This window comes from Panulirus ornatus, chromosome 5 (genome assembly GCF_036320965.1).
Source record: "Panulirus ornatus isolate Po-2019 chromosome 5, ASM3632096v1, whole genome shotgun sequence".
In the NCBI taxonomy this organism is placed as follows: Eukaryota; Metazoa; Arthropoda; class Malacostraca; order Decapoda; family Palinuridae; genus Panulirus; species Panulirus ornatus.
The window spans coordinates 34,850,151-34,872,168 of record NC_092228.1 but is presented as its reverse complement, the minus strand read 5'-3'; positions in this window follow the sequence as shown (position 1 = coordinate 34,872,168).

Here is a 22,018-nt window from a genome sequence, read left to right as displayed (position 1 = left end):
CACGAGACAGGGTGGTAGTGCTGAGTGATATAAATGTTATAATAAGAAATGTGGCAGTTGAGGTTATAGCTTTTGTACACTGGGTATTTAGTGTTGTATATGGAAATGGTGAAGAGCTTGTGAATTTCTATGCTGACAAAAGACTGGTGACTAGAAATACCTGGTTAAAAAAGAGAGATATACAAAACTTTACGTATATATGCAGGAGAGATTGTCAAAGGGCATTACTGGATTACATGTTAATTGATAGGCGTGTAAAAGAGAGACTTTTGGATGTTAATGTGTTAAGAGGGGTAGCTGGAGGGATTTCTGACTACTAGCTTGTGGAAACGAAGGTAAAGAATTGGCGAGGTTATCAGAAAAGAAATTAGATTAGAGAGGATAATGAGTGGTAGATTGAAGAAGTAAAGATGTTAGTGAAAGAGAAACAGGAGTCGTTTGAACGATAATTGAGAGAAAGGAGTGCAAATGACTTGGAAATATATAAAAGAAAGCTGCAGGAGGTCAAGAGAATGGTGTAACGTTTGAAAAAGAGGGCAAATGAGTGTTGGGGTGAGAGAGTATCATTAGATTTTAGGGAGAATATAAAGATGTTTTGGAAGGAGGTAAATAACGTGCGTAAGACAAGGGAACAAATAGGAACATCGGTTGATGAGGCAAGTGGGGAAGTAATAACAGGTAGTGATGAAGTGAGAAGTTGATGGAATGAATATTTTGAAGGTTTGTATAATGTGTTTGATGGTAGCGTGGTAAATATATGGCTTATTGGCCGGGGAGGTGTGCGAAGTGAGAGGGTCAGGGAGGATGGTTTCGTTAAGAGAGACGGGGTAGTAAAAGCTTTGCGGAAGATGAAATTCGACAAGTCGGTGGGTTTGGATGGTATTGCATTATAATTGATTAGAAATGGAAGTTGACTGTGTTGTTGATTAGTTGGTAAGGATATTTAGTGTATATATAGATCATGGTGAAGTGCCTCAGGATTGGCGGAATGCATGCATATTGCCATTGTACAAAGGCAAAGGGGATAAAGACGTGTGTTCAAACTACAGGAACATACGTTTTTTGAGTATTCCTGGGAAATTGTATGGGGGGGTATTCATTAACATGGTGAAGGCATGTACAGATCATCAGATTGGGGAAGAGCAGTGCTGTTTCAGAAGTGAAAGAGGATGTATGAAACAGGTGTTAGATTTGAAGAATGTGGGTGAGAAATACTTAGATAACAGATGCATTTGTTTGTAGCATTTATGGATCTGGAGAAGGCATTTGATAGGGTTGATAGAGATGCTTTGTATAAGGTCTTATGAGTATATGGTGCGAGAGGCATACTGGCAGAGGCATTGAACAGTTTTTAAGGCATGTATACGAGTAAGAAGACAGGAGAGTGATTGGTTCCAAAGAAATGTAGGTCTGCGCCAGGGGTGTGCGATGACCCCTTGGTTGTTAAATTTGTTTATGGATGAGTTGATTAGGGAGGTAATGCAAGCGTGCTTTTGAGAGGAGCGAGAATGCAACCTTCTTTGGATGAGAGTGCCTGGGAAGTGAGTCAGATGCTGTTCACCGATGATACAACTCTAGTGAGTGATTTCAGTAAGAAACTGCAGAAGCTGGCGACTGAGTTTGCAAAAGTATGTGAAAGGAGAAATGTAAGAGTAAATGTGAATAAGAGCAAGGTTGTTACGTTCAGTAGGATTGAGGGGGGAGATAGTTGGGATATAAGTCTGAAAGGAAAATTTTCAAAGTGAAGCGTTTTAGTTATTCATGAATGGACTTAGCAGCGAATGGAACCAAGGAAGTGAAGGAGAGTCAGAGGGTGGAGGAGGAGGAAAAGGTTCTGGGAGCGAAGAAGAGTGTGTTTAAGGAGAGTACATTTTCTCGTAGAACAAAAATGGTTATATTTGAAGAAATAGTAGTTCCAAGAATGTGATATGTTTGCGAGGCATAGGCAATAGATAGGGTTGTACCGAGGAGGGTGGATGTGATAGAAATGAAATGTTTGAGGACAATATGTGGTGTGAGGTGCTTTGATCAAGTATGTAATAAAAGGATAAAATTGATGTGTGGAAATAAAGAGAATGTGGCTGAGATAGCAGAAGAGGGTGCGTTGGATGGTTTGGGCAAATGTAGAGAATGAGTGAGGAAAGATTGACAAAGAGGATGTATGTGTCAGAGGTGGAGGGGTCAAGAAGCGAGAGAACAAATTGGAGGTGGAAGGATGGAGTGAAAAAGATTTTGAACTATCGGGGCCTAAATATGCAGGAAGGTGAGGGGCGTGAATTGGCATGGTGTGTACCGGGGTCGATGTGCTGTCAATAGACTGAAGAAGGGCATGTGAAAAACTTGGGGTAAACCAAGGAGAGGTCTATGGGGCCTGTATATGGAGAGGGGCCTCTGATTTCGATGCATTACACATGACATCTAGAGACTGAGTGTGAACAAATGTGTTCAATTTCGTGTCTTCCTAGAGCTACTGTCCTGACGAAGGAGGTAGTGGTGCTCTTTCCTGTAGAGCGGGGTAGCTCCAGAAAAAGATGAAGGCAAGCATAAAAATGTATAAGTGTATACAGGGGGGGAAAGAATACTTCCCACGCATTCCTCACGTGTCGTAGAAGGCGACTAAAGGGGACGGGAGCGGGTGGCCAGAAACCCTCCCCTCCTTGTATTCTAACTTTCTGAAAGGGGAAACAGAAGAAGGAGTCACGCGGAGAGTGCTCATCCTCCTCAAAGGCTCAGATTGGGGTGTCTAAATGTGTGCGGGTGTAACCAAGATGAGAAAAAAGGAGAGATAGGTAGTATGTTTGAGGAGAGGAGCCTGGATGTTTTGGCTCTGAGTGAAACGAAGCTCAAGGGTAAAGGGGAAGAGTGGTTTGGGAATGTCTGGGGAGTAAAGTCAGGGGTTAGTGAGAGGACAAGAGGAAGGGAAGGAGTAGCACTACTGAAACAAGAGTTGTGGGAGTATGTGATAGAGTGGAAGAAAGTAAATTCTAGATTGATACGGGTAAAACTGAAAGTTGATGGAGGGAGATGGGTGATTATTTGTGCATATGCACCTGGGCATGAGAAGAAAGATCATGAGAGGCAAGTGTTTTGGGAGCAGCTGAATGAGTGAGCTACTGGTTTTGATGCACAAGACCGGGTTATAGTGATGGGTGATTTGAATGCAAAGGTGAGTAATGTGGCAGTTGAGGGAATAATTGGTATACATGGTGTGTTCAGTGTTGTAAATGGAAATGGTGAAGAGCTTGTAGATTTATGTGCTGAAATACTTGGGAATACCTGGTTTAAAAAGCGAGATATACATAAGTATACGTATGTAAGTAGGAGAGATGGCCAGAGAGCGTTATTGGATTACGTGTCATTGATAGGTGCGCGAAAGAGAGACTTTTGGATATTAATGTGCTGAGAGGTGCAACTGGAGGGCTGTCTGATCATTATGTTGTGGAGGCGGAGGTGAAGATTTGTATGGGTTTTCAGAAAAGAAGAGAGAATGTTGGGGTGAAGAGAGTGGTGAGAGTAAGTGAGCATGGGAAGAAGACTTGTGTGAGGAAGTACGAGGAGAGACTGAGTACAGAATGGAAAAAGGTGAGAACAAAGGAGGTAAGGAAAGTAGGGGAGGAATGGGATGTATTTAGGGAAGCAGGAATGGCTTGCGCAAAAGATGCTTGTGGCATGAGAAGCGTGGGAGGTGGGTTGATTAGAAAGGGCAGTGAGTAGTGGGATGAGAAGTAAGGATATTAGTGAAAGAGAAGAGAGAGGCATTTGGACGATTTTTACAGGGAAAAAATGCAAATGAGTGGAAGATGTATAAAAGAAAGAGGCAGAAGTCAAGAGAAAGGTGCAAGAGGTGAAAAAGAGGGCAAATGAGAGTTGGGGTGACAGAGTATCAGTAAATTTTAGGGAGGATAAAAAGATGTCTTAGAAGGAGGTATATAAAGTGCGTAAGACAAGGGAACAAATGGGAACTTCAGTGAAGGGGGCTAATGGGGAGGTGATAACAAGTAGTGGTGATGTGAGAAGGAGATGGAGAGAGTGTTTTGAGGGATTGGTGAATGTGTTTGATGATAGAGTGACCGATGTAGGGTGTTTTAGTCGACGTGATGTGCAAAGCGAAAGGGTTAGGAAAATTGATTTGGTAAACAGAGAAGAGGTAGTAAAAGCTTTGCGGAAGATGAAAGCCGGCAAGGCAGCAGGTTTGTATGGTATTGCAGTGGAATTTATTAAACAAAGGTGGTGACTGTATTGTTGACTGGTTGGTAAGGTTATTTAATGCACGTATGATTCATGGTGAGGTGCCTGAGGATTGGCGGAATGCTTGTATAGTGCCATTGTACAAAGGCAAAGGGGATAAGAGTGAGTGCTCAAATTGAAGAGATATAAGTTTGTTGATTATTCCTGGTAAATTATATGGGAGGGTATTGATTGAGAGGGTGAAGGCGTGTACAGAGCATCAGATTGGGGAAGAACATTGTGGTTTCAGAAGTGGTACAGGATGTATGGATCAGGGGTTTGCTTTGAAGAATGTATGTGAGAAATACTTCGAAAAGCAAATGGATTTATATGTAGCATTGATGGATCTGGTGAAGGCTTATGATAGAGTTGACAGAGATGCTCTGTGAAAAGTATTAAGAATATATGGTGTGGGAGGCAAGTTGTTAGAAGCAGTGAAAAGTTTTTATCGGGGATGTAAGGCATGTGTACGTGTAGGAAGAGAGGAAAGTGATTGGTTCTCAGTGAATGTAGGTTTGCGGCAGGGGTGTGTGATGTCTTCATGGATGTTTAATTTCTTTATGGATGGGGTTGTTAGGGAGGTGAATGTAAGAGTTTTGGAAAGAGGGGTAAGTATGCAGTCTGTTGTGGATGAGAGAGCTTGGGAAGTGAGTCAGTTGTTGTTCGCTGATGATACAGCGCTGGTGGCTGATTCATGTGAGAAACTGCAGAAAGGGGTGACAGTTTGGTAAAGTGTGTGAAAGAAGATAGTTAAGAAGAAATGTGAGGGTCAAGTCAACTGGGAGGTAAGATTGAAAGGAGAAAAACTGGAGGACGTATAGTGCTTTAGATATCTGGGAGTGGATCTGGCAGCGGATGGAACCATGGAAACGGAAGTGAATCATAGGGTGGGTGAGGGGGTGAAAATTCTGGGAGCCTTGAAGAATGTGTGAAAGTCAAGAACATTATCTCGGAAAGCAAAAGTATATATGTTTGAAGGAATAGTGTTTCCAACAATGTTGTATGGTTACGAGGCGTGGGCTATGGATAGAGTTGTGCGCAGGAGGGTGGATGTGCTGGAAATGAGATGTTTGAGGACAATATCTGGTGTGAGGTGGTTTGATCGAATAAGTAATGTAAGGGTAAGAGAGGTGTGGGGAAATAAAAAGAGTGTGGGTGAGAGAGCAGAAGAGGGTGTTTTGAAATTGTTGGGTCACATGAAGAGAATGAGTGAGGAAAGATTGACCAAGAGGATATATGTGTCGTATGTGGATGGAACGAGGAGAAGTGTGAGACCAAATTGGAGGTGGAAAGATGGAGTGAAATATATTTTGAGTGATCGGGGCTTGAACATGCAGGAGGGTGAAAGGCTTGCAAGGAATAGAGTGAGTTGGAACGATGTGGTATACCGGGGTTGACGTGCTGTCAATGGATTGAACCAGGGCATGTGAAGCGTCTTGGGTAAGCCAGGGAAAGTTCTGTGGGGCCTGGATGTGGAAAGGGAGCTGTGATTTCGATGCACTATTACGTGATAGCTAGAGACTGAGTGTGAACGAATGGGGCCTTTGTTGTCTTTTCCTAGCGTTACCTCGCACACATGAGGGGGTAGGGGGATATAATTTCATGTGTGGCGGGGTAGTGATGGGAATAAATAAAGGCAGACAGTATGAATTATATACATGTGTATGTATGTATATGTTTGTGTGTATATATATGTGTACATTGAGAGGTATAGGTATGTATATGTGCGTGAGTGGACTGTATGTATATACATGGGTATGTCGGTGGGTTGGGCCATTCTTTCGTCTGTTTCCTTGCGCGACCTCGCTAAAGCGGGAGACAGCGACAAAGTAAATTAATGATAATTATAATAATAAATAAAAAAATGGGTATGTCTCAATACGTATATATATGTGTACATATTGATATATGCATGTGTATGTATAAGCGTGTGTATGGACAGTTAAGTATTTATATCTATTTCTTAAATCTATTTATTTATTTATTTATTATATTTATTATACTTTGTCGCTGTCTCCCGCGTTTGCGAGGTAACGCAAGGAAACAGACGAAAGAAATGGCCCAACCCCCCCCCCCCCATACACATGAATATACGTCCGTCCACACACGCAAATATACACACCTACACAGCTTTCCATGGTTTACCCCAGACGCTTCACATGCCTTGATTCAATCCACTGACAGCACGTCAACCCCGGTATACCACATCGCTCCAATTCACTCTATTCCTTGCCCTCCTTTCACCCTCCTGCATGTTCAGGCCCCGATCACACAAAATCTTTTTCACTCCATCTTTCCACCTCCAATTTGGTCTCCCTCTTCTCCTCGTTCCCTCCACCTCCGACACATATATCCTCTTGGTCAATCTTTCCTCACTCATTCTCTCCATGTGCCCAAACGTATTCAAAACACCCTCTTCTGCTCTCTCAACCACGCTCTTTTTATTTCCACACATCTCTCTTACCCTTACGTTACTCACTCGATCAAACCACCTCACACCACACATTGTCCTCAAACATCTCATTTCCAGCACATCCATCCTCCTGCGCACAACTCTATCCATAGCCCACGCCTCGCAACCATACAACATTGTTGGAACCACTATTCCTTCAAACATAACCATTTTTGCTTTCCGAGATAATGTTCTCGACTTCCACACATTCTTCAAGGCCCCCAGAATTTTCGCCCCCTCCCCCACCCTATGATCCACTTCCGCTTCCATGGTTCCATCCGCTGCCAGATCCACTCCCAGATATCTAAAACACTTCACTTCCTCCAGCTTTTCTCCATTCAAACTCACCTCCCAATTGACTTGACCCTCAACCCTATTGTACCTAATAACCTTGCTCTTATTCACATTTACTCTTAACTTTCTTCTTCCAAACACTTTACCAAACTCAGTCACCAGCTTCTGCAGTTTCTCACATGAATCAGCCACCAGCGCTGTATCATCAGCGAACAACAACTGACTCACTTCCCAAGCTCTCTCATCCCCAACAGACTTCATACTTGCCCCTCTTTCGAAAACTCTTGCATTTACCTCCCTAACAACCCCATCCATAAACAAATTAACAACCATGGAGACATCACACACCCCTGCCGCAAACCTACATTCACTGAGAACCAATCACTTTCCTCTCTTCCTACACGTACACATGCCTTACATCCTCGATAAAAACTTTTCACTGCTTCTAACAACTTTCCTCCCACACCATATATTCTTAATACCTTCCACAGAGCATCTCTATCAACTCTGTCATATGCTTTCTCCAGATCCATAAATGCTACATACAAATCCATTTGCTTTTCTAAGTATTTCTCACATACATTCTTCAAAGCAAACACCTGATCCACACATCCTCTACCACTTCTGAAACCACACTGCTCTTCCCCAATCTGATGCTCTGTACATGCCTTCACCCTCTCAATCAATACCCTCCCATATAATTTACCAGGAATACTCAACAAACTTATACCTCTGTAATTTGAGCACGCACTCTTATCCCATTTGCCTTTGTACAATGGCACTATGCACGCATTCCGCCAATCCTCAGGCACCTCACCATGAGTCATACATACATTAAATAACCTTACCAACCAGTCAACAATACATTCACCCCCTTTTTTTATAAATTCCACTGCAATACCATCCAAACCTGCTGCCTTGCCGGCTTTCATCTTCCGCAAAGCTTTCACTACCTCTTCTCTGTTTACCAAATCATTTTCCCTAACCCTCTCACTTTGCACACCACCTCGACCAAAACACCCTATATCTGCCACTCTATCATCAAACACATTCAACAAACCTTCAAAATACTCACTCCATCTCCTTCTCACATCACCACTACTTGTTATCACCTCCCCATTTCCGCCCTTCACTGAAGTTCCCATTTGCTCCCTTGTCTTACGCACTTTATATACCTCCTTCCAGAACATCTTTTTATTCTCCCTAAGATTTAATGATACTCTCTCACCCCAACTCTCATTTGCCCTTTTTTTCACCTCTTGTACCTTTCTCTTGACCTAACATATATATATATATATATATATATATATATATATATATATATATATATATATATATATATATATATATATATATATATATATATATATATATATATATATATATATATATATATATATATATATATATATATATATATATATATATATATATATATATATATATATACATATATATACATATATGTATATATATATATATATATATATATATATATATATATATATATATATATATATATTGATATATATATATATTGATTAGAAAGGGTAGTGAGTGGTGGGATGAAGAAGTAAGAGTATTAGTGAAAGAGAAGAGAAAGGCATTTGGACGATTTTTGAAGGGAAAAAATGCAATTGAGTGGGAGATGTATAAAAGAAAGAGACAGGAGGTCAAGAGAAAGGTGCAAGAGGTGAAAAAAAGGGCAAATGAGAGTTGGGGTGAGAGAGTATCATTAAATTTTAGGGAGAATAAAAAGATGTTCTGGAAGGAGGTAAATAAAGTGCGTAAGACAAGGGAGCAAATGGGAACTGCGGTGAAGGGCGCAAGTGGGGAGGTGATAACAAGTAGTGGTGATGTGAGAAGGAGATGGAGTGAGTATTTTGAAGGTTTGTTGAATGTGTTTGATGATAGAGTGGCAGATATAGGGTGTTTCGGTCGAGGTGGTGTGCAAAGTGAGAGGGTTAGGGAAAATGATTTGGTAAACAGAGAAGAGGTAGTGAAAGCTTTGCGGAAGATGAAAGCCGGCAAGGCAGCAGGTTTGGATGGTATTGCAGTGGAATTTATTAAAAAAGGGGGTGACTGTATTGTTGACTGGTTGGTAAGGTTATTTAATGTATGTATGACTCATGGTGAGGTGCCTGATGATTGGCGGAATGCGTGCATAGTGCCATTGTACAAAGGCAAAGGGGACAAGAGTGAGTGCTCAAATTACAGAGGTATAAGTTTGTTGAGTATTCCTGGTAAAGTTTATGGGAGGGTATTGATTGAGAGGGTGAGGGCATGTACAGAGCATCAGATTGGGGAAGAGCAGTGTGGTTTCAGAAGTGGTAGAGGATGTGTGGATCAGGTGTTTGCTTTGAAGAATGTATGTGAGAAATACTTAGAAAAGCAAATGGATTTGTATGTAGCATTTATGGATGTGGAGAAGGCATATGATAGAGTTGATAGAGATGCTCTGTTGAAGGTATTAAGAATATATGGTGTGGGAGGAAAGTTGTTAGAAGCAGTGAAAAGTTTTTATCGAGGATGTAAGGCATGTGTACATGTAGGAAGAGAGGAAAGTGATTGGTTCTCAGTGAATGTAGGTTTGCGGCAGGGGTGTGTGATGTCTCCATGGTTGTTTAATTTGTTTATGGATGGGGTTGTTAGGGAGGTAAATGCAAGAGTTTTGGAAAGAGGGGCAAGTATGAAGTCTGTTGGGGATGAGAGAGCTTGGGAAGTGAGTCAGTTGTTGTTCGCTGATGATACAGCGCTGGTGGCTGATTCATGTGAGAAACTGCAGAAGCTGGTGACTGAGTTTGGAAAAGTGTGTGGAAGAAGAAAGTTAAGAGTAAATGTGAATAAGAGCAACGTTATTAGGTACAGTAGGGTTGAGGGTCAAGTCAATTGGGAGGTGAGTTTGAATGGAGAAAAACTGGAGGAAGTGATGTGTTTTAGATATCTGGGAGTGGATCTGGCAGCGGATGGAACCATGGAAGCGGAAGTGGATCATAGGGTGGGGGAGGGGGCGAAAATCCTGGGGGCCTTGAAGAATGTGTGGAAGTCGAGAACATTATCTCGGAAAGCAAAAATGGGTATGTTTGAAGGAATAGTGGTTCCAACAATGTTGTATGGTTGCGAGGCGTGGGCTATGGCTAGAGTTGTGCGCAGAAGGATGGATGTACTGGAAATGAGATGTTTGAGGACAATGTGTGGTGTGAGGTGGTTTGATCGAGTGAGTAACGTAAGGGTAAGAGAGATGTGTGGAAATAAAAAGAGCGTGGTTGAGAGAGCAGAAGAGGGTGTTTTGAAGTGGTTTGGGCACATGGAGAGAATGAGTGAGGAAAGATTGATCAAGAGGATATATGTGTCGGAGGTGGAGAGAACGAGGAGAAGAGGGAGACCAAATTGGAGGTGGAAAGATGGAGTGAAGAAGATTTTGTGTGATCGGGGCCTGAACATGCAGGAGGGTGAAAGGAGGGCAAGGAATAGAGTGAATTGGAGCGATGTGGTATACCGGGGTTGACGTGCTGTCAGTGGATTGAATCAAGGCATGTGAAGCGTCTGTGGTAAACCATGGAAAGCTGTGTAGGTATGTATATTTGCGTGTGTGGACGTATGTATATACATGTGTATGGGGGGGGGTTGGGCCATTTCTTTCGTCTGTTTCCTTGCGCTACCTCGCAAACGCGGGAGACAGCGACAAAGTATAAAAAAAAAAAAAAATATATATATATATATATATATATATATATATATATATATATATATATATATATATGTATGTATTTTTCTTTTTATTTGCTTTGTCGCTGTCTCCCGCGTTAGCGAGGTAGCGAAAGGAAATAGACGAAAGAATGGCCCAACCCGCCCACATACACATGTATATACATACACGTCCACGCACGCAAATATACATACCTATACATCTCAATGTACACCTATATATACACAGACAGACATATACATATATACACATTTACATAATTCATACTGTCTGCCTTTATTTGTTCCCATCGTCACCTCGCCACACATGTATTAACAACCTCCTCCCCCCTCATATGTGCGAGGTAGTGCTAGGAAAAGACACCAAAGGCCCCATTCGTTGACACTCAGTGTCTTGCTGTCATGTAATAATGCACCGAAACCACAACTCCCTTTCCACATCCACGCCCCACACACTTTCCATGGTTTACCCCAGAGGCTTCACATGCCCTGGTTCAATCCATTGACAGCACGTCGACCCCGGTATACCACATCGTTCCAATTCACTCTATTCCTTGCCCGTCTTTCACCCTCCTGCATGTTCAGGCCCCGATTACTCAAAATCTTTTTTACTCCATCTTTCCACCTCCAATTTGGTCCCCCACTTCTCCTCGTTCCCTCCACCTCTGACACATATATCCTCTTGGTCAATCTTTCCTCCCTCATTCTCTCCATGTGACCAAACCATTTCAAAACACCCTCTTCTGCTCTCTCAATCACATTCTTTATTTCCACATATATATCTTACCCTTACATTACTTACTCGATCAAACCACCTCACACCACATATTGTCCTCAAACATCCCATTTCCAGCACATCCACCCTTCTGCTCAAAACTCTATCCATAGCCGACGCCTCGCAACCATACAACATTGTTGGAACCACTATTCCTTCAAACATGCCAATTTTTTCTTTCCGAGATAATGTTCTCGAATTCCAAACATTCTTCAAGGCTCCTAGAATTTTCCCACCCTCCCCCACCCTATGATTCACTTCCGCTTCCATGGTTCCATCCGCTGGCAGATCCACTCCCAGATATCTAAAACACTTTACTTCCTCCAGTTTTTCTCCATTCATACTTGCCTCCCAACTGACTTGACCCTCAACCCTACTGTACCTTGCTCTTATTCACATTTACTCTTAACTTTCATCTTTCACACACTTTACCAAACTCCGTCACCAGCTTCTGCAGTTTCTCACATGAATCAGCCACCACCGCTGTATCATCAGCGAACAACAACTGACTCACTTCCCAAGCTCTCTCATCCACAACAGACTACATATTTGCCCCTCTTTCCAAAACTCTTGCATTCACCTCTCTAACAACCCCATCCAGAAACAAATTAAACAACCATAGAGACATCATACATCCCTGCCGCAAACCTACATTCACTGAGAACCAATCACTTTCCTCTCTTCCTACCCGTACACATGCCTTACATCCTCGATAAAAACTTTTCACTGCTTCTAACAACTTGCCTCCCACACCATATATTCTTAAAACATTCCACAGAGCATCTCTATGAACTCTATCGTATGCCTTCTCCAGATCCATAAATGCTACGTACAAATCCATTTGTTTTTCTAAGTATTTCTCACACACATTCTTCAAAGCAAACACCTGATGCACACATCCTCTACCACTTCTTAAACCACACTGCTCTTCCCCAATCTGATGCGCTTTACATGCCCTCACTCTCTCAATCAATACCCTCCCATATAATTTACCAGGAATACTCAACAAACTTATACCTCTGTAATTTGAGCACACACTCTTATCCCCTTTGCCTTTGTACAATGGCGCTATTTACGCATTCCGCCAATCCTCAGGCACCTTACCATGAATCATACATACATTAAATAACCTTACCAACCAGTCTACAATACAGTCACCCCCTTTTTTAATAAATTCCACTGCAATACCATCCAAACCTGCTGCCTTGCCTGCTTTCATCTTCCGTAAAGCTTTTACAACCTCTTCTCTATTTAACAAATAATTTTCCCTAACCCTCTCACTTTGCACACCACATCGACCAAAACATCCTATATCTGCCACTCTATCATCAAAGACATTCAACAAACCTTCAAAATACTCACTCCATCTCCTTCTCATATCACCACTACTTGTTATCACCTCCCCATTAGCCCCCTTCACTGAAGTTCCCATTTCCTCCCATGTCTTACGCTCTTTTTTTACCTCCTTCCAAAACATCTTTTTATTCTCCCTGAAATTTAATGATACTCTCTCACCCCAACTCTCATTTGCCCTCTTTTTCACCTCCTGCCTCTTTCTTTTATACCTCTACCACTCATTTGCATTTTTTCCCTGCAAAAATCGTCCAAATGCCTCTCTCATCTCTTTCACTAATAATCTTACTTCATCCCACCACTAACTACCTTTTCTAATCAACCCACCTCCCACGCTTCTCATGCCACAAGCATCTTTTGCGCAATCCATCACTGCTTCCCTAAATACATCCCATTCCTCCCCCACTTCCTTTACCTCCTTTGTTCTCACCTTTTTCCATTCTGTACTCAGTCTGTCCTGGTACTTGCTCACACAAGTCTCCTTCCAAGCTCACTTACTCTCACCACTCTCTTCTCCCCAACAATATCTCTTCTTTTCTGAAAACCCCAACAAATCTTCACCTTCGCCTCCACAAGATAATGATCAGACATCCCTCCAATTGCACCTCTCAGCACATTAACATCCAAAAGTCTCTCTTTCGTGTGTCTATCAATTAACACGTAATCCAATAACGCTCTCTGGCCATCTCTCCTACTTACATACGTATACTTATGTATATCTCGCTTTTTTAAACCAGGTATTCCCAATCACCAGTCCTTTTTCAGCACATAAATCTACAAGCTCTTCACCATTTCCATTTACAACACTGAACACTCCATATATACCAATCATTCCCTCAACTGCCACATTACTCACCTTTGCATTCAAATCACCGATCACTATAACCCGGTCTTGTGCATCAAAACCACTAACACACTCATTCAGCTGCTCCCAAAACACTTGCCTCTCATGATCTTTCTTCTCATGCCCAGGTGCATATGCACCAATAATCACCCATCTCTCTCCCTCAACTTTCAGTTTTACCTATATCAATCTAGAATTTACTTTCTTACACTCTGTCACATAATCCCACAACTCCAGATTCAGGAGTAGTGCTACTCCATCCCTTGGTCCTGTCCTCTCACTAACCCCTGACTTTACTCCCAAGACATTCCCAAACCACTCTTCCTCTTTACCCTTTAGCTTCGTTTTACTCAGAGTCAAAACATCCAGGTTCCTTTCCTCAGACATACTACCTATCTCTCCTTTTTTCTCATCTTGGTTACATCCACACACATTTAGACACCCCAGTCTGAGCCTTCGAGGAGGATGAGCACTCCTCGCGTGACTCCTTCTTCTCTTTCCCCTTTTAGAAAGTTAATATACAAGGAGGGGAGTGTTTCTGGCCCCCCGCTCCTGTATCCTTTAGTCGCCTTCTACGGCACGTGAGGAATGCGTGGGAAGTATTCTTTCTCCCCTATCCCCAGGGATATATATATATAATGCGGGAAATGGCAAATAGTATGAAAGAAAAAAAAGATATATATATATATATATATATATATATATATATATATATATATATATATATATATATATATATATATATATACATATATAATATATATATATATATATATATATATATATATATATTATCCCTGGGGATAGGGGATTAAGAGTACTTCCCACGTATTTCCTGCGTGTCGTAGAAGGCGACTAAAAGGGGAGGGAGCGGGGGGGCTGGAAATCCTCCCCTCTCGTTTTTTTTTTTTTTAATTTTCCAAAAGAAGGAACAGAGAATTGTGCCAGGTGAGGGTATTCCCTCAAAGGCCCAGTCCTCTGTTCTTAACGCTACCTCGCTAATGCGGGAAATGGCGAATAGTTTGAAAAAAAAAAAAAAAAAAATATATATATATATATATATATATATATATATATATATATATATATATATATATATATATATATATATTATATTCATACTTTGTTGCTGTCTCCCGATTAGCGAGGTAGCGCAAGAAAATAGACGAAAGAATGGCCCAAAAAACCCATATACACATGTATATACACACACGTCTAAACACGCACATATAAGGTTATTAGGTACAGTAGGGTTGAGGGACAAGTCAATTGGGAGGTAAGTTTGAATGGAGAAAAACTGGAGGAAGTAAAGTGTTTTAGATATCTGGGAGTGGATATGGCAGCAGATGGAACCATGGAAGCGGAAGTGGATCATAGGGTGGGGGAGGGGGCGAAAGTTCTGGGAGAGTTTAAAAAATATGTGGAAGTCGAGAACGTTATCTTGGAAAGCAAAAAGGAGTATGTTTGAAGGAATGGTGGTTCCAGCAATGTTATATGGTTGCGAGTCGTGTTCTATAGATATAGTTTTGCTTAGTAGGGGGGAAATGCTGGAAATGAGATGCTTGAGGATAATATGTAGTGTGAGGTGATGTGATCGAATAAGTGATGAAAGGGTAAGAAAAATATGCAGTAATATAAAGAATATGGTTGACAGAACAGAAGAGGTTGTTTGGAAAATTTTTGGTCATATTGTGAGAATGATGAGGAAAGATTGACAAACAGGATATATGTGTCAGAGGTGGAGGGAGCTAAGAAAAGTGAGAGACCAAACTGGAGGTGTAAAGATGGAGTGAAAAAGATTTTGAGTGATTGGGGCCTGAACATGCAGGATGGTGAAAGGCTTTCAAGGAATAGAGTGAATTGAAACGATGTGGTATACCGGGGTCGACATCCTGTCAATGGATTGAACCAGGGCATGTGAAGAGTCTGGGGTAGACCAAGAAAAGTTCTGTGGGTCCTGGATGTGGAAAGGGAGCTATGGTTTCGGTGCATTATACATAACAGCTCGAGACTGAGTGTGAACGAGTGTGGCCTTTATTGTCTTATGCTAACGCTACCTCGTGCACTTGCGGGGTAGGGGGTTGTTATTTCATGTGTGGCTGGGTGGCGATGGGAATAGATATAGGGAGAGAGTATGAATTGCGTATATATATATATATATATATATATATATATATATATATATATATATATATATATATATATATATATATATTTATATATATATATATATATATATATATATATATATATATATATATATATATACATATATATATATATATATATATATATATATATATATATATATATATATATATATATATATATATATATATATATATATATATATATATATATATATATATATATATATATATATATATATATATATATATATATATATATATATATATATATATATATATATATATATATATATATACGCAATGGAAGTAAGCGGAGTGGGGGAGGAATGGGATGTATTTAGGGAATCAGTGATGGATTGCGCAAAAGATGCTTGTGGCATGAGAAGAGTGGGAGGTGGGTTGATTAGAAAGGGTAGTGAGTGGTGGGATGAAGAAGTAAGAGTATTAGTGAAAGAGAAGAGAGAGGCATTTGGACGATTTTTGCAGGGAAAAAATGCAATTGAGTGGGAGATGTATAAAAGAAAGAGACAGGAGGTCAAGAGAAAGGTGCAAGAGGTGAAAAAAAGGGCAAATGAGAGTTGGGGTGAGAGAGTATCATTAAATTTTAGGGAGAATAAAAAGATGTTCTGGAAGGAGGTAAATAAAGTGCGTAAGACAAGGGAGCAAATGGGAACTTCAGTGAAGGGCACAAATGGGGAGGTGATAACAAGTAGTGGTGATGTGAGAAGGAGATGGAGTGAGTATTTTGAAGGTTTGTTGAATGTGTTTGATGATAGAGTGGCAGATATAGGGTGTTTTGGTCGAGGTGGTGTGCAAAGTGAGAGGGTTAGGGAAAATGATTTGGTAAACAGAGAAGAGGTAGTGAAAGCTTTGCGGAAGATGAAAGCCGGCAAGGCAGCAGGTTTGGATGGTATTGTAGTGGAATTTATTAAAAAAGGGGGTGACTGTATTGTTGACTGGTTGGTAAGATTATTTAATGTATGTATGACTCATGGTGAGGTGCCTGAGGATTGGCGGAATGCGTGCATAGTGCCATTGTACAAAGGCAAAGGGGATAAGAGTGAGTGCTCAAATTACAGAGGTATAAGTTTGTTGAGTATTCCTGGTAAATTATATGGGAGGGTATTGATTGAGAGGGTGAAGGCATGTACAGAGCATCAGATTGGGGAAGAGCAGTGCGGTTTCAGAAGTGGTAGAGGATGTGTGGATCAGGTGTTTGCTTTGAAGAATGTATGTGAGAAATACTTAGAAAAGCAAATGGATTTGTATGTAGCATTTATGGATCTGGAGAAGGCATATGATAGAGTTGATAGAGATGCTCTGTGGAAGGTATTAAGAATATATGGTGTGGGAGGAAAGTTGTTAGAAGCAGTGAAAAGTTTTTATCGAGGATGTAAGGCATGTGTACGTGTAGGAAGAGAGGAAAGTGATTGGTTCTCAGTGAATGTAGGTTTGCGGCAGGGGTGTGTGATGTCTCCATGGTTGTTTAATTTGTTTATGGATGGGGTTGTTAGGGAGGTAAATGCAAGAGTTTTGGAAAGAGGGGCAAGTATGAAGTCTGTTGGGGATGAGAGAGCTTGGGAAGTGAGTCAGTTGTTGTTCGCTGATGATAAAGCGCTGGTGGCTGATTCATGTGAAAAACTGCAGAAACTGGTGACTGAGTTTGGTAGAGTGTGTGGAAGAAGAAAGTTAAGAGTAAATGTGAATAAGAGCAAGGTTATTAGGTACAGTAGGGTTGAGGGTCAAGTCAATTGGGAGGTGAGTTTGAATGGAGAAAAACTGGAGGAAGTGAAGTGTTTTAGATATCTGGGAGTGGATCTGGCAGCGGATGGAACCATGGAAGCGGAAGTGGATCATAGGGTGGGGGAGGGGGCGAAAATTCTGGGGGCCTTGAAGAATGTGTGGAAGTCGAGAACATTATCTCGGAAAGCAAGAATGGGTATGTTTGGGGGAATAGTGGTTCCAACAATGTTGTGTGGTTCCGAGGCGTGGGCTGTGGATGGAGTTGTGCGCAGGAGGATGGATGTGCTGGAAGTGAGATGTTTGAGGACAATGTGTGGTGTGAGGTGGTTTGATCGAGTGAGTGGCGTCTGGGTAGGGGGGATGTGTGGAAATAAAAAGAGCGTGGTTGAGAGAGCAGAAGAGGGTGTTTTGGAGTGGTTTGGGCACATGGAGAGGATGAGTGAGGGAGGATTGACCGGGAGGGTATGTGTGTCGGAGGTGGAGGGAGCAGGGAGGGGGGGAGACCGAATTGGGGATGGAGGGGTGGAGTGGGAGAGATTTTGTGTGATCGGGGCCTGAACATGCAGGAGGGTGCGGGGAGGGCAAGGAATGGAGTGCATTGGAGCGATATGGTGTACCGGGGTTGACGTGCTGTCAGTGGATTGAATCAGGGCATGTGAAGCGTCTGGGGTAAACCATGGAAAGCTGTGTAGGTATGTATATTTGCGTGTGTGGACGTATGTATATACATGTGTATGGGGGTGGGTTGGGCCATTTCTTTCGTCTGTTTCCTTGCGCTACCTCGCAAACGCGGGAGAAGCGACAAAGTATAAAAAAAAAAAAAAAATATATATATATATATATATATATATATATATATATGTATATGTATATATATATATATATATATATATATATATATATATATATATATATATATATATATATATATATATATATATATATATATATATATATATATATATATATATATATATATATGTGTGTGAGTGTAAGGCATGTGTACGTGTAGGAAGAGAGGAAAGTGATTGGTTCTCAGTGAATGTAGGTTTGCGGCAGGGGTGTGTGATGTCTCCATGGTTGTTTAATTTGTTTATGGATGGGGTTGTTAGGGAGGTATATGCAAGAGTTTTGGAAAGAGGGGCAAGTATGAAGTCTGTTGGGGATGAGAGAGCTTGGGAAGTGAGTCAGTTGTTGTTCGCTGATGACAAAGCGCTGGTGGCTGATTCATGTGAGAAACTGCAGAAGCTGGTGACTGAGTTTGGTAAAGTGTGTGGAAGAAGAAAGTTAAGAGTAAATGTGAATAACAGCAAGGTTATTAGGTACAGTAGAGTTGAGGGTCAAGTCAATTGGGAGGTGAGTTTGAATGGAGAAAAACTGGAGGAAGTGAAGTGTTTTAGATATCTGGGAGTGGATCTGGCAGCGGATGGAACCATGGAAGCGGAAGTGGATCATAGGGTGGGGGAGGGGGCGAAAATTCTGGGGGCCTTGAAGAATGTGTGGAAGTCGAGGACATTATCTCGGAAAGCAAAAATGGGTATGTTTGAAGGAATAGTGGTTCCAACAATGTTGTATGGTTGCGAGGCGTGGGCTATGGACAGAGTTGTGCGCAGGAGGATGGATGTGCTGGAAATGAGATGTTTGAGGACAATGTGTGGTGTGAGGTGGTTTGATCGAGTGAGTAACGTAAGGGTAAGAGAGATGTGTGGAAATAAAAAGAGCGTGGTTGAGAGAGCAGAATAGGGTGTTTTGAAGTGGTTTGGGCACATGGAGAGGATGAGTGAGGAAAGATTGACCAAGAGGATATATATGTCGGAGGTGGAGGGAACAAGGAGAGGAGGGAGACCAAATTGGAGGTGGAAAGATGGAGTGAAAAAGATTTTTTGTGATCGGGGCCTGAACATGCAGGAGGGTGAAAGGAGGGCAAGGAATAGAGTGAATTGGAGCGATGTGGTATACCGGGGCTGACGTGCTGTCAGTGGATTGAATCAAGGCATGTGAAGCGTCTGGGGTAAACCATGGAAAGCTGTGTAGGTATGTATATTTGCGTGTGTGGACGTATGTATATACATGTGTATGGGGGGGTTGGGCCATTTCTTTCGTCTGTTTCCTTGCGCTACCTCGCAAACGCGGGAGACAGCGACAAAGTTTAAAAAAAGAAAAAAAAAAATATATATATATATATATATATATATATATATATATATATATATATATATATATATATATATTTTTTTTTTTTTTTTTTTTTTTTTTTTTTTTTTTTATACTTTGTCGCTGTCTCCCGCGTTTGCGAGGTAGCGCAAGGAAACAGACGAAAGAAATGGCCCAACCCCCCCCATACACATGTACATATATATATATATATATATATATATATATATATATATATATATATATATATATATATGTGTGTGTATATATATATATATATATATATATATATATATATATATATATATATATATATATATATATGTGTGTGTATATATATATATATATATATATATATATATATATATATATATATATATATATATATATATATATATATATATATATATATATATATATATATATATATATATATATATATATATATATATATATATATATATATATATATATATATATATATATATATATATATATATATATATATATATATATATATATATATATATATATATATATATATATATATATATATATATATATATACTATTAACGTTTGTGTAAATAAATTATACATTTCCCTTTTCCATAGCCAGAGGTTGAACCATAATGTGACATTCATTTTTTTTAATTTCATTTCAAGATAGAAGTTTCAGTTTTCTAGATTATTTCTTATATTCTTTCATATGTATATATATATATATATATATATATATATATATATATATATATATATATATATATATATATATATATATATATATATATATATATATATATATATATATATATATATATATATATATATATATATATATATATATATATATATATATATATATATATATATATATATATATATGTGTGTGTGTGTCTGTATATGTGTGTATATGTGTGTATATGTGTGTGTATGTATATATATATATATATACATTATCCCTGGGGATAGGGGTGAAAGAATACTTCCCACGCATTCCTCGCGTGTCGTAGAAGGCGACTAGAGGGGACGGGAGCGGGGGCCAGAAATCCTCCCCTCCTTGTATTAACTTTCTAAAATGGGAAACAGAAGAAGGAGTCACGCGGGGAGTGATCATACTCCTCGTAGACTCAGGCTGGGGTGTCTAAATGTGTGTGGATGTAACCAAGATGTGAAAAAAGGAGAGATAGGTAGTATGTTTGAGGAAAGGAACATGGATATTTTGGCTCTGAGGAAAACGAAGCTCAAGGGTAAAGGGGAAGAGTGGTTTGGGAATGTCTTGGAAGTAGAGTCAGGGGTTAGTGAGAGTACAAGAGCAAGGGAACTAGTAGCAGTACTCCTGAAACAGGAGTTGTGGGAGTATGTGATAGAATGTAAGAAAGTAAATTCTCGATTAATATGGGTAAAACTGAAAGTTGATGGAGAGAGATGGGTGATTATTGGTGCATATGCGCCTGGGCATGAGAAGAAAGAGCATGAGAGGCAAGTGTTTTGGGAGCAGCTGAATGAGTGTGTTAGTGGTTTTGATGCACGCGACCGCGTTATAGTGATGGGTGATTTGAATGCAAAGGTGGGTAATGTGGCGGTTGAGGGAATAATTGGTATACATTGGGTGTTCAGTGTTGTAAATGGAAATGGTGAAGAGTTTGTAGATTTATGTGCTGAAAAAGGACTGGTGATTGGGAATACCTGGTTTAAAAAGTGAGATATACATAAGTATACGTATGTAAGTAGGAGAGATGGCCAGAGATCGTTATTGGATTACGTATTAATTGACAGGCGCGCAAAAGAGAGACTTTTGGATGTAAATGTGCTGAGAGGTGCAACTGGAGAGATGTCTGATCATTATCTTGTGGAGGCTAAGGTGAAGATTTGTATGGGTTTTCAGAAAAGAAGAGTGAATGTTGGGGTGAAGAGGGTGGTGAGACTAAGTGAGCTTGGGAAGGAGACTTGTGTGAGGAAGTACCAGGAGAGACTGAGTACAGAATGGAAAAAGGTGAGAACAATGGAAGTAAGGGGAGTGGGGGAGGAATGGGATGTATTTAGGGAATCACTGATGGATTGCACAAAGATGCTTGTGGCATGAGAAGCGTGGGAGGTCGGTTGATTAGAAAGGGTAGTGAGTGGTGGGATGAAGAAGTATGATCATTGGTGAAAGAGAAGAGAGAGGCATTTGGACGATTTTTGCAGAGAAAAAATGCAATTGAGTGATGGATGTATAAAAGAAAGAGACAGGAGGTCAAGAAAAAGGTGCAAGAGGTGAAAAAGAGGGCAAATGAGAGTTGGGGTGACAGAGTATCATTAAATTTTAGGAAGAATA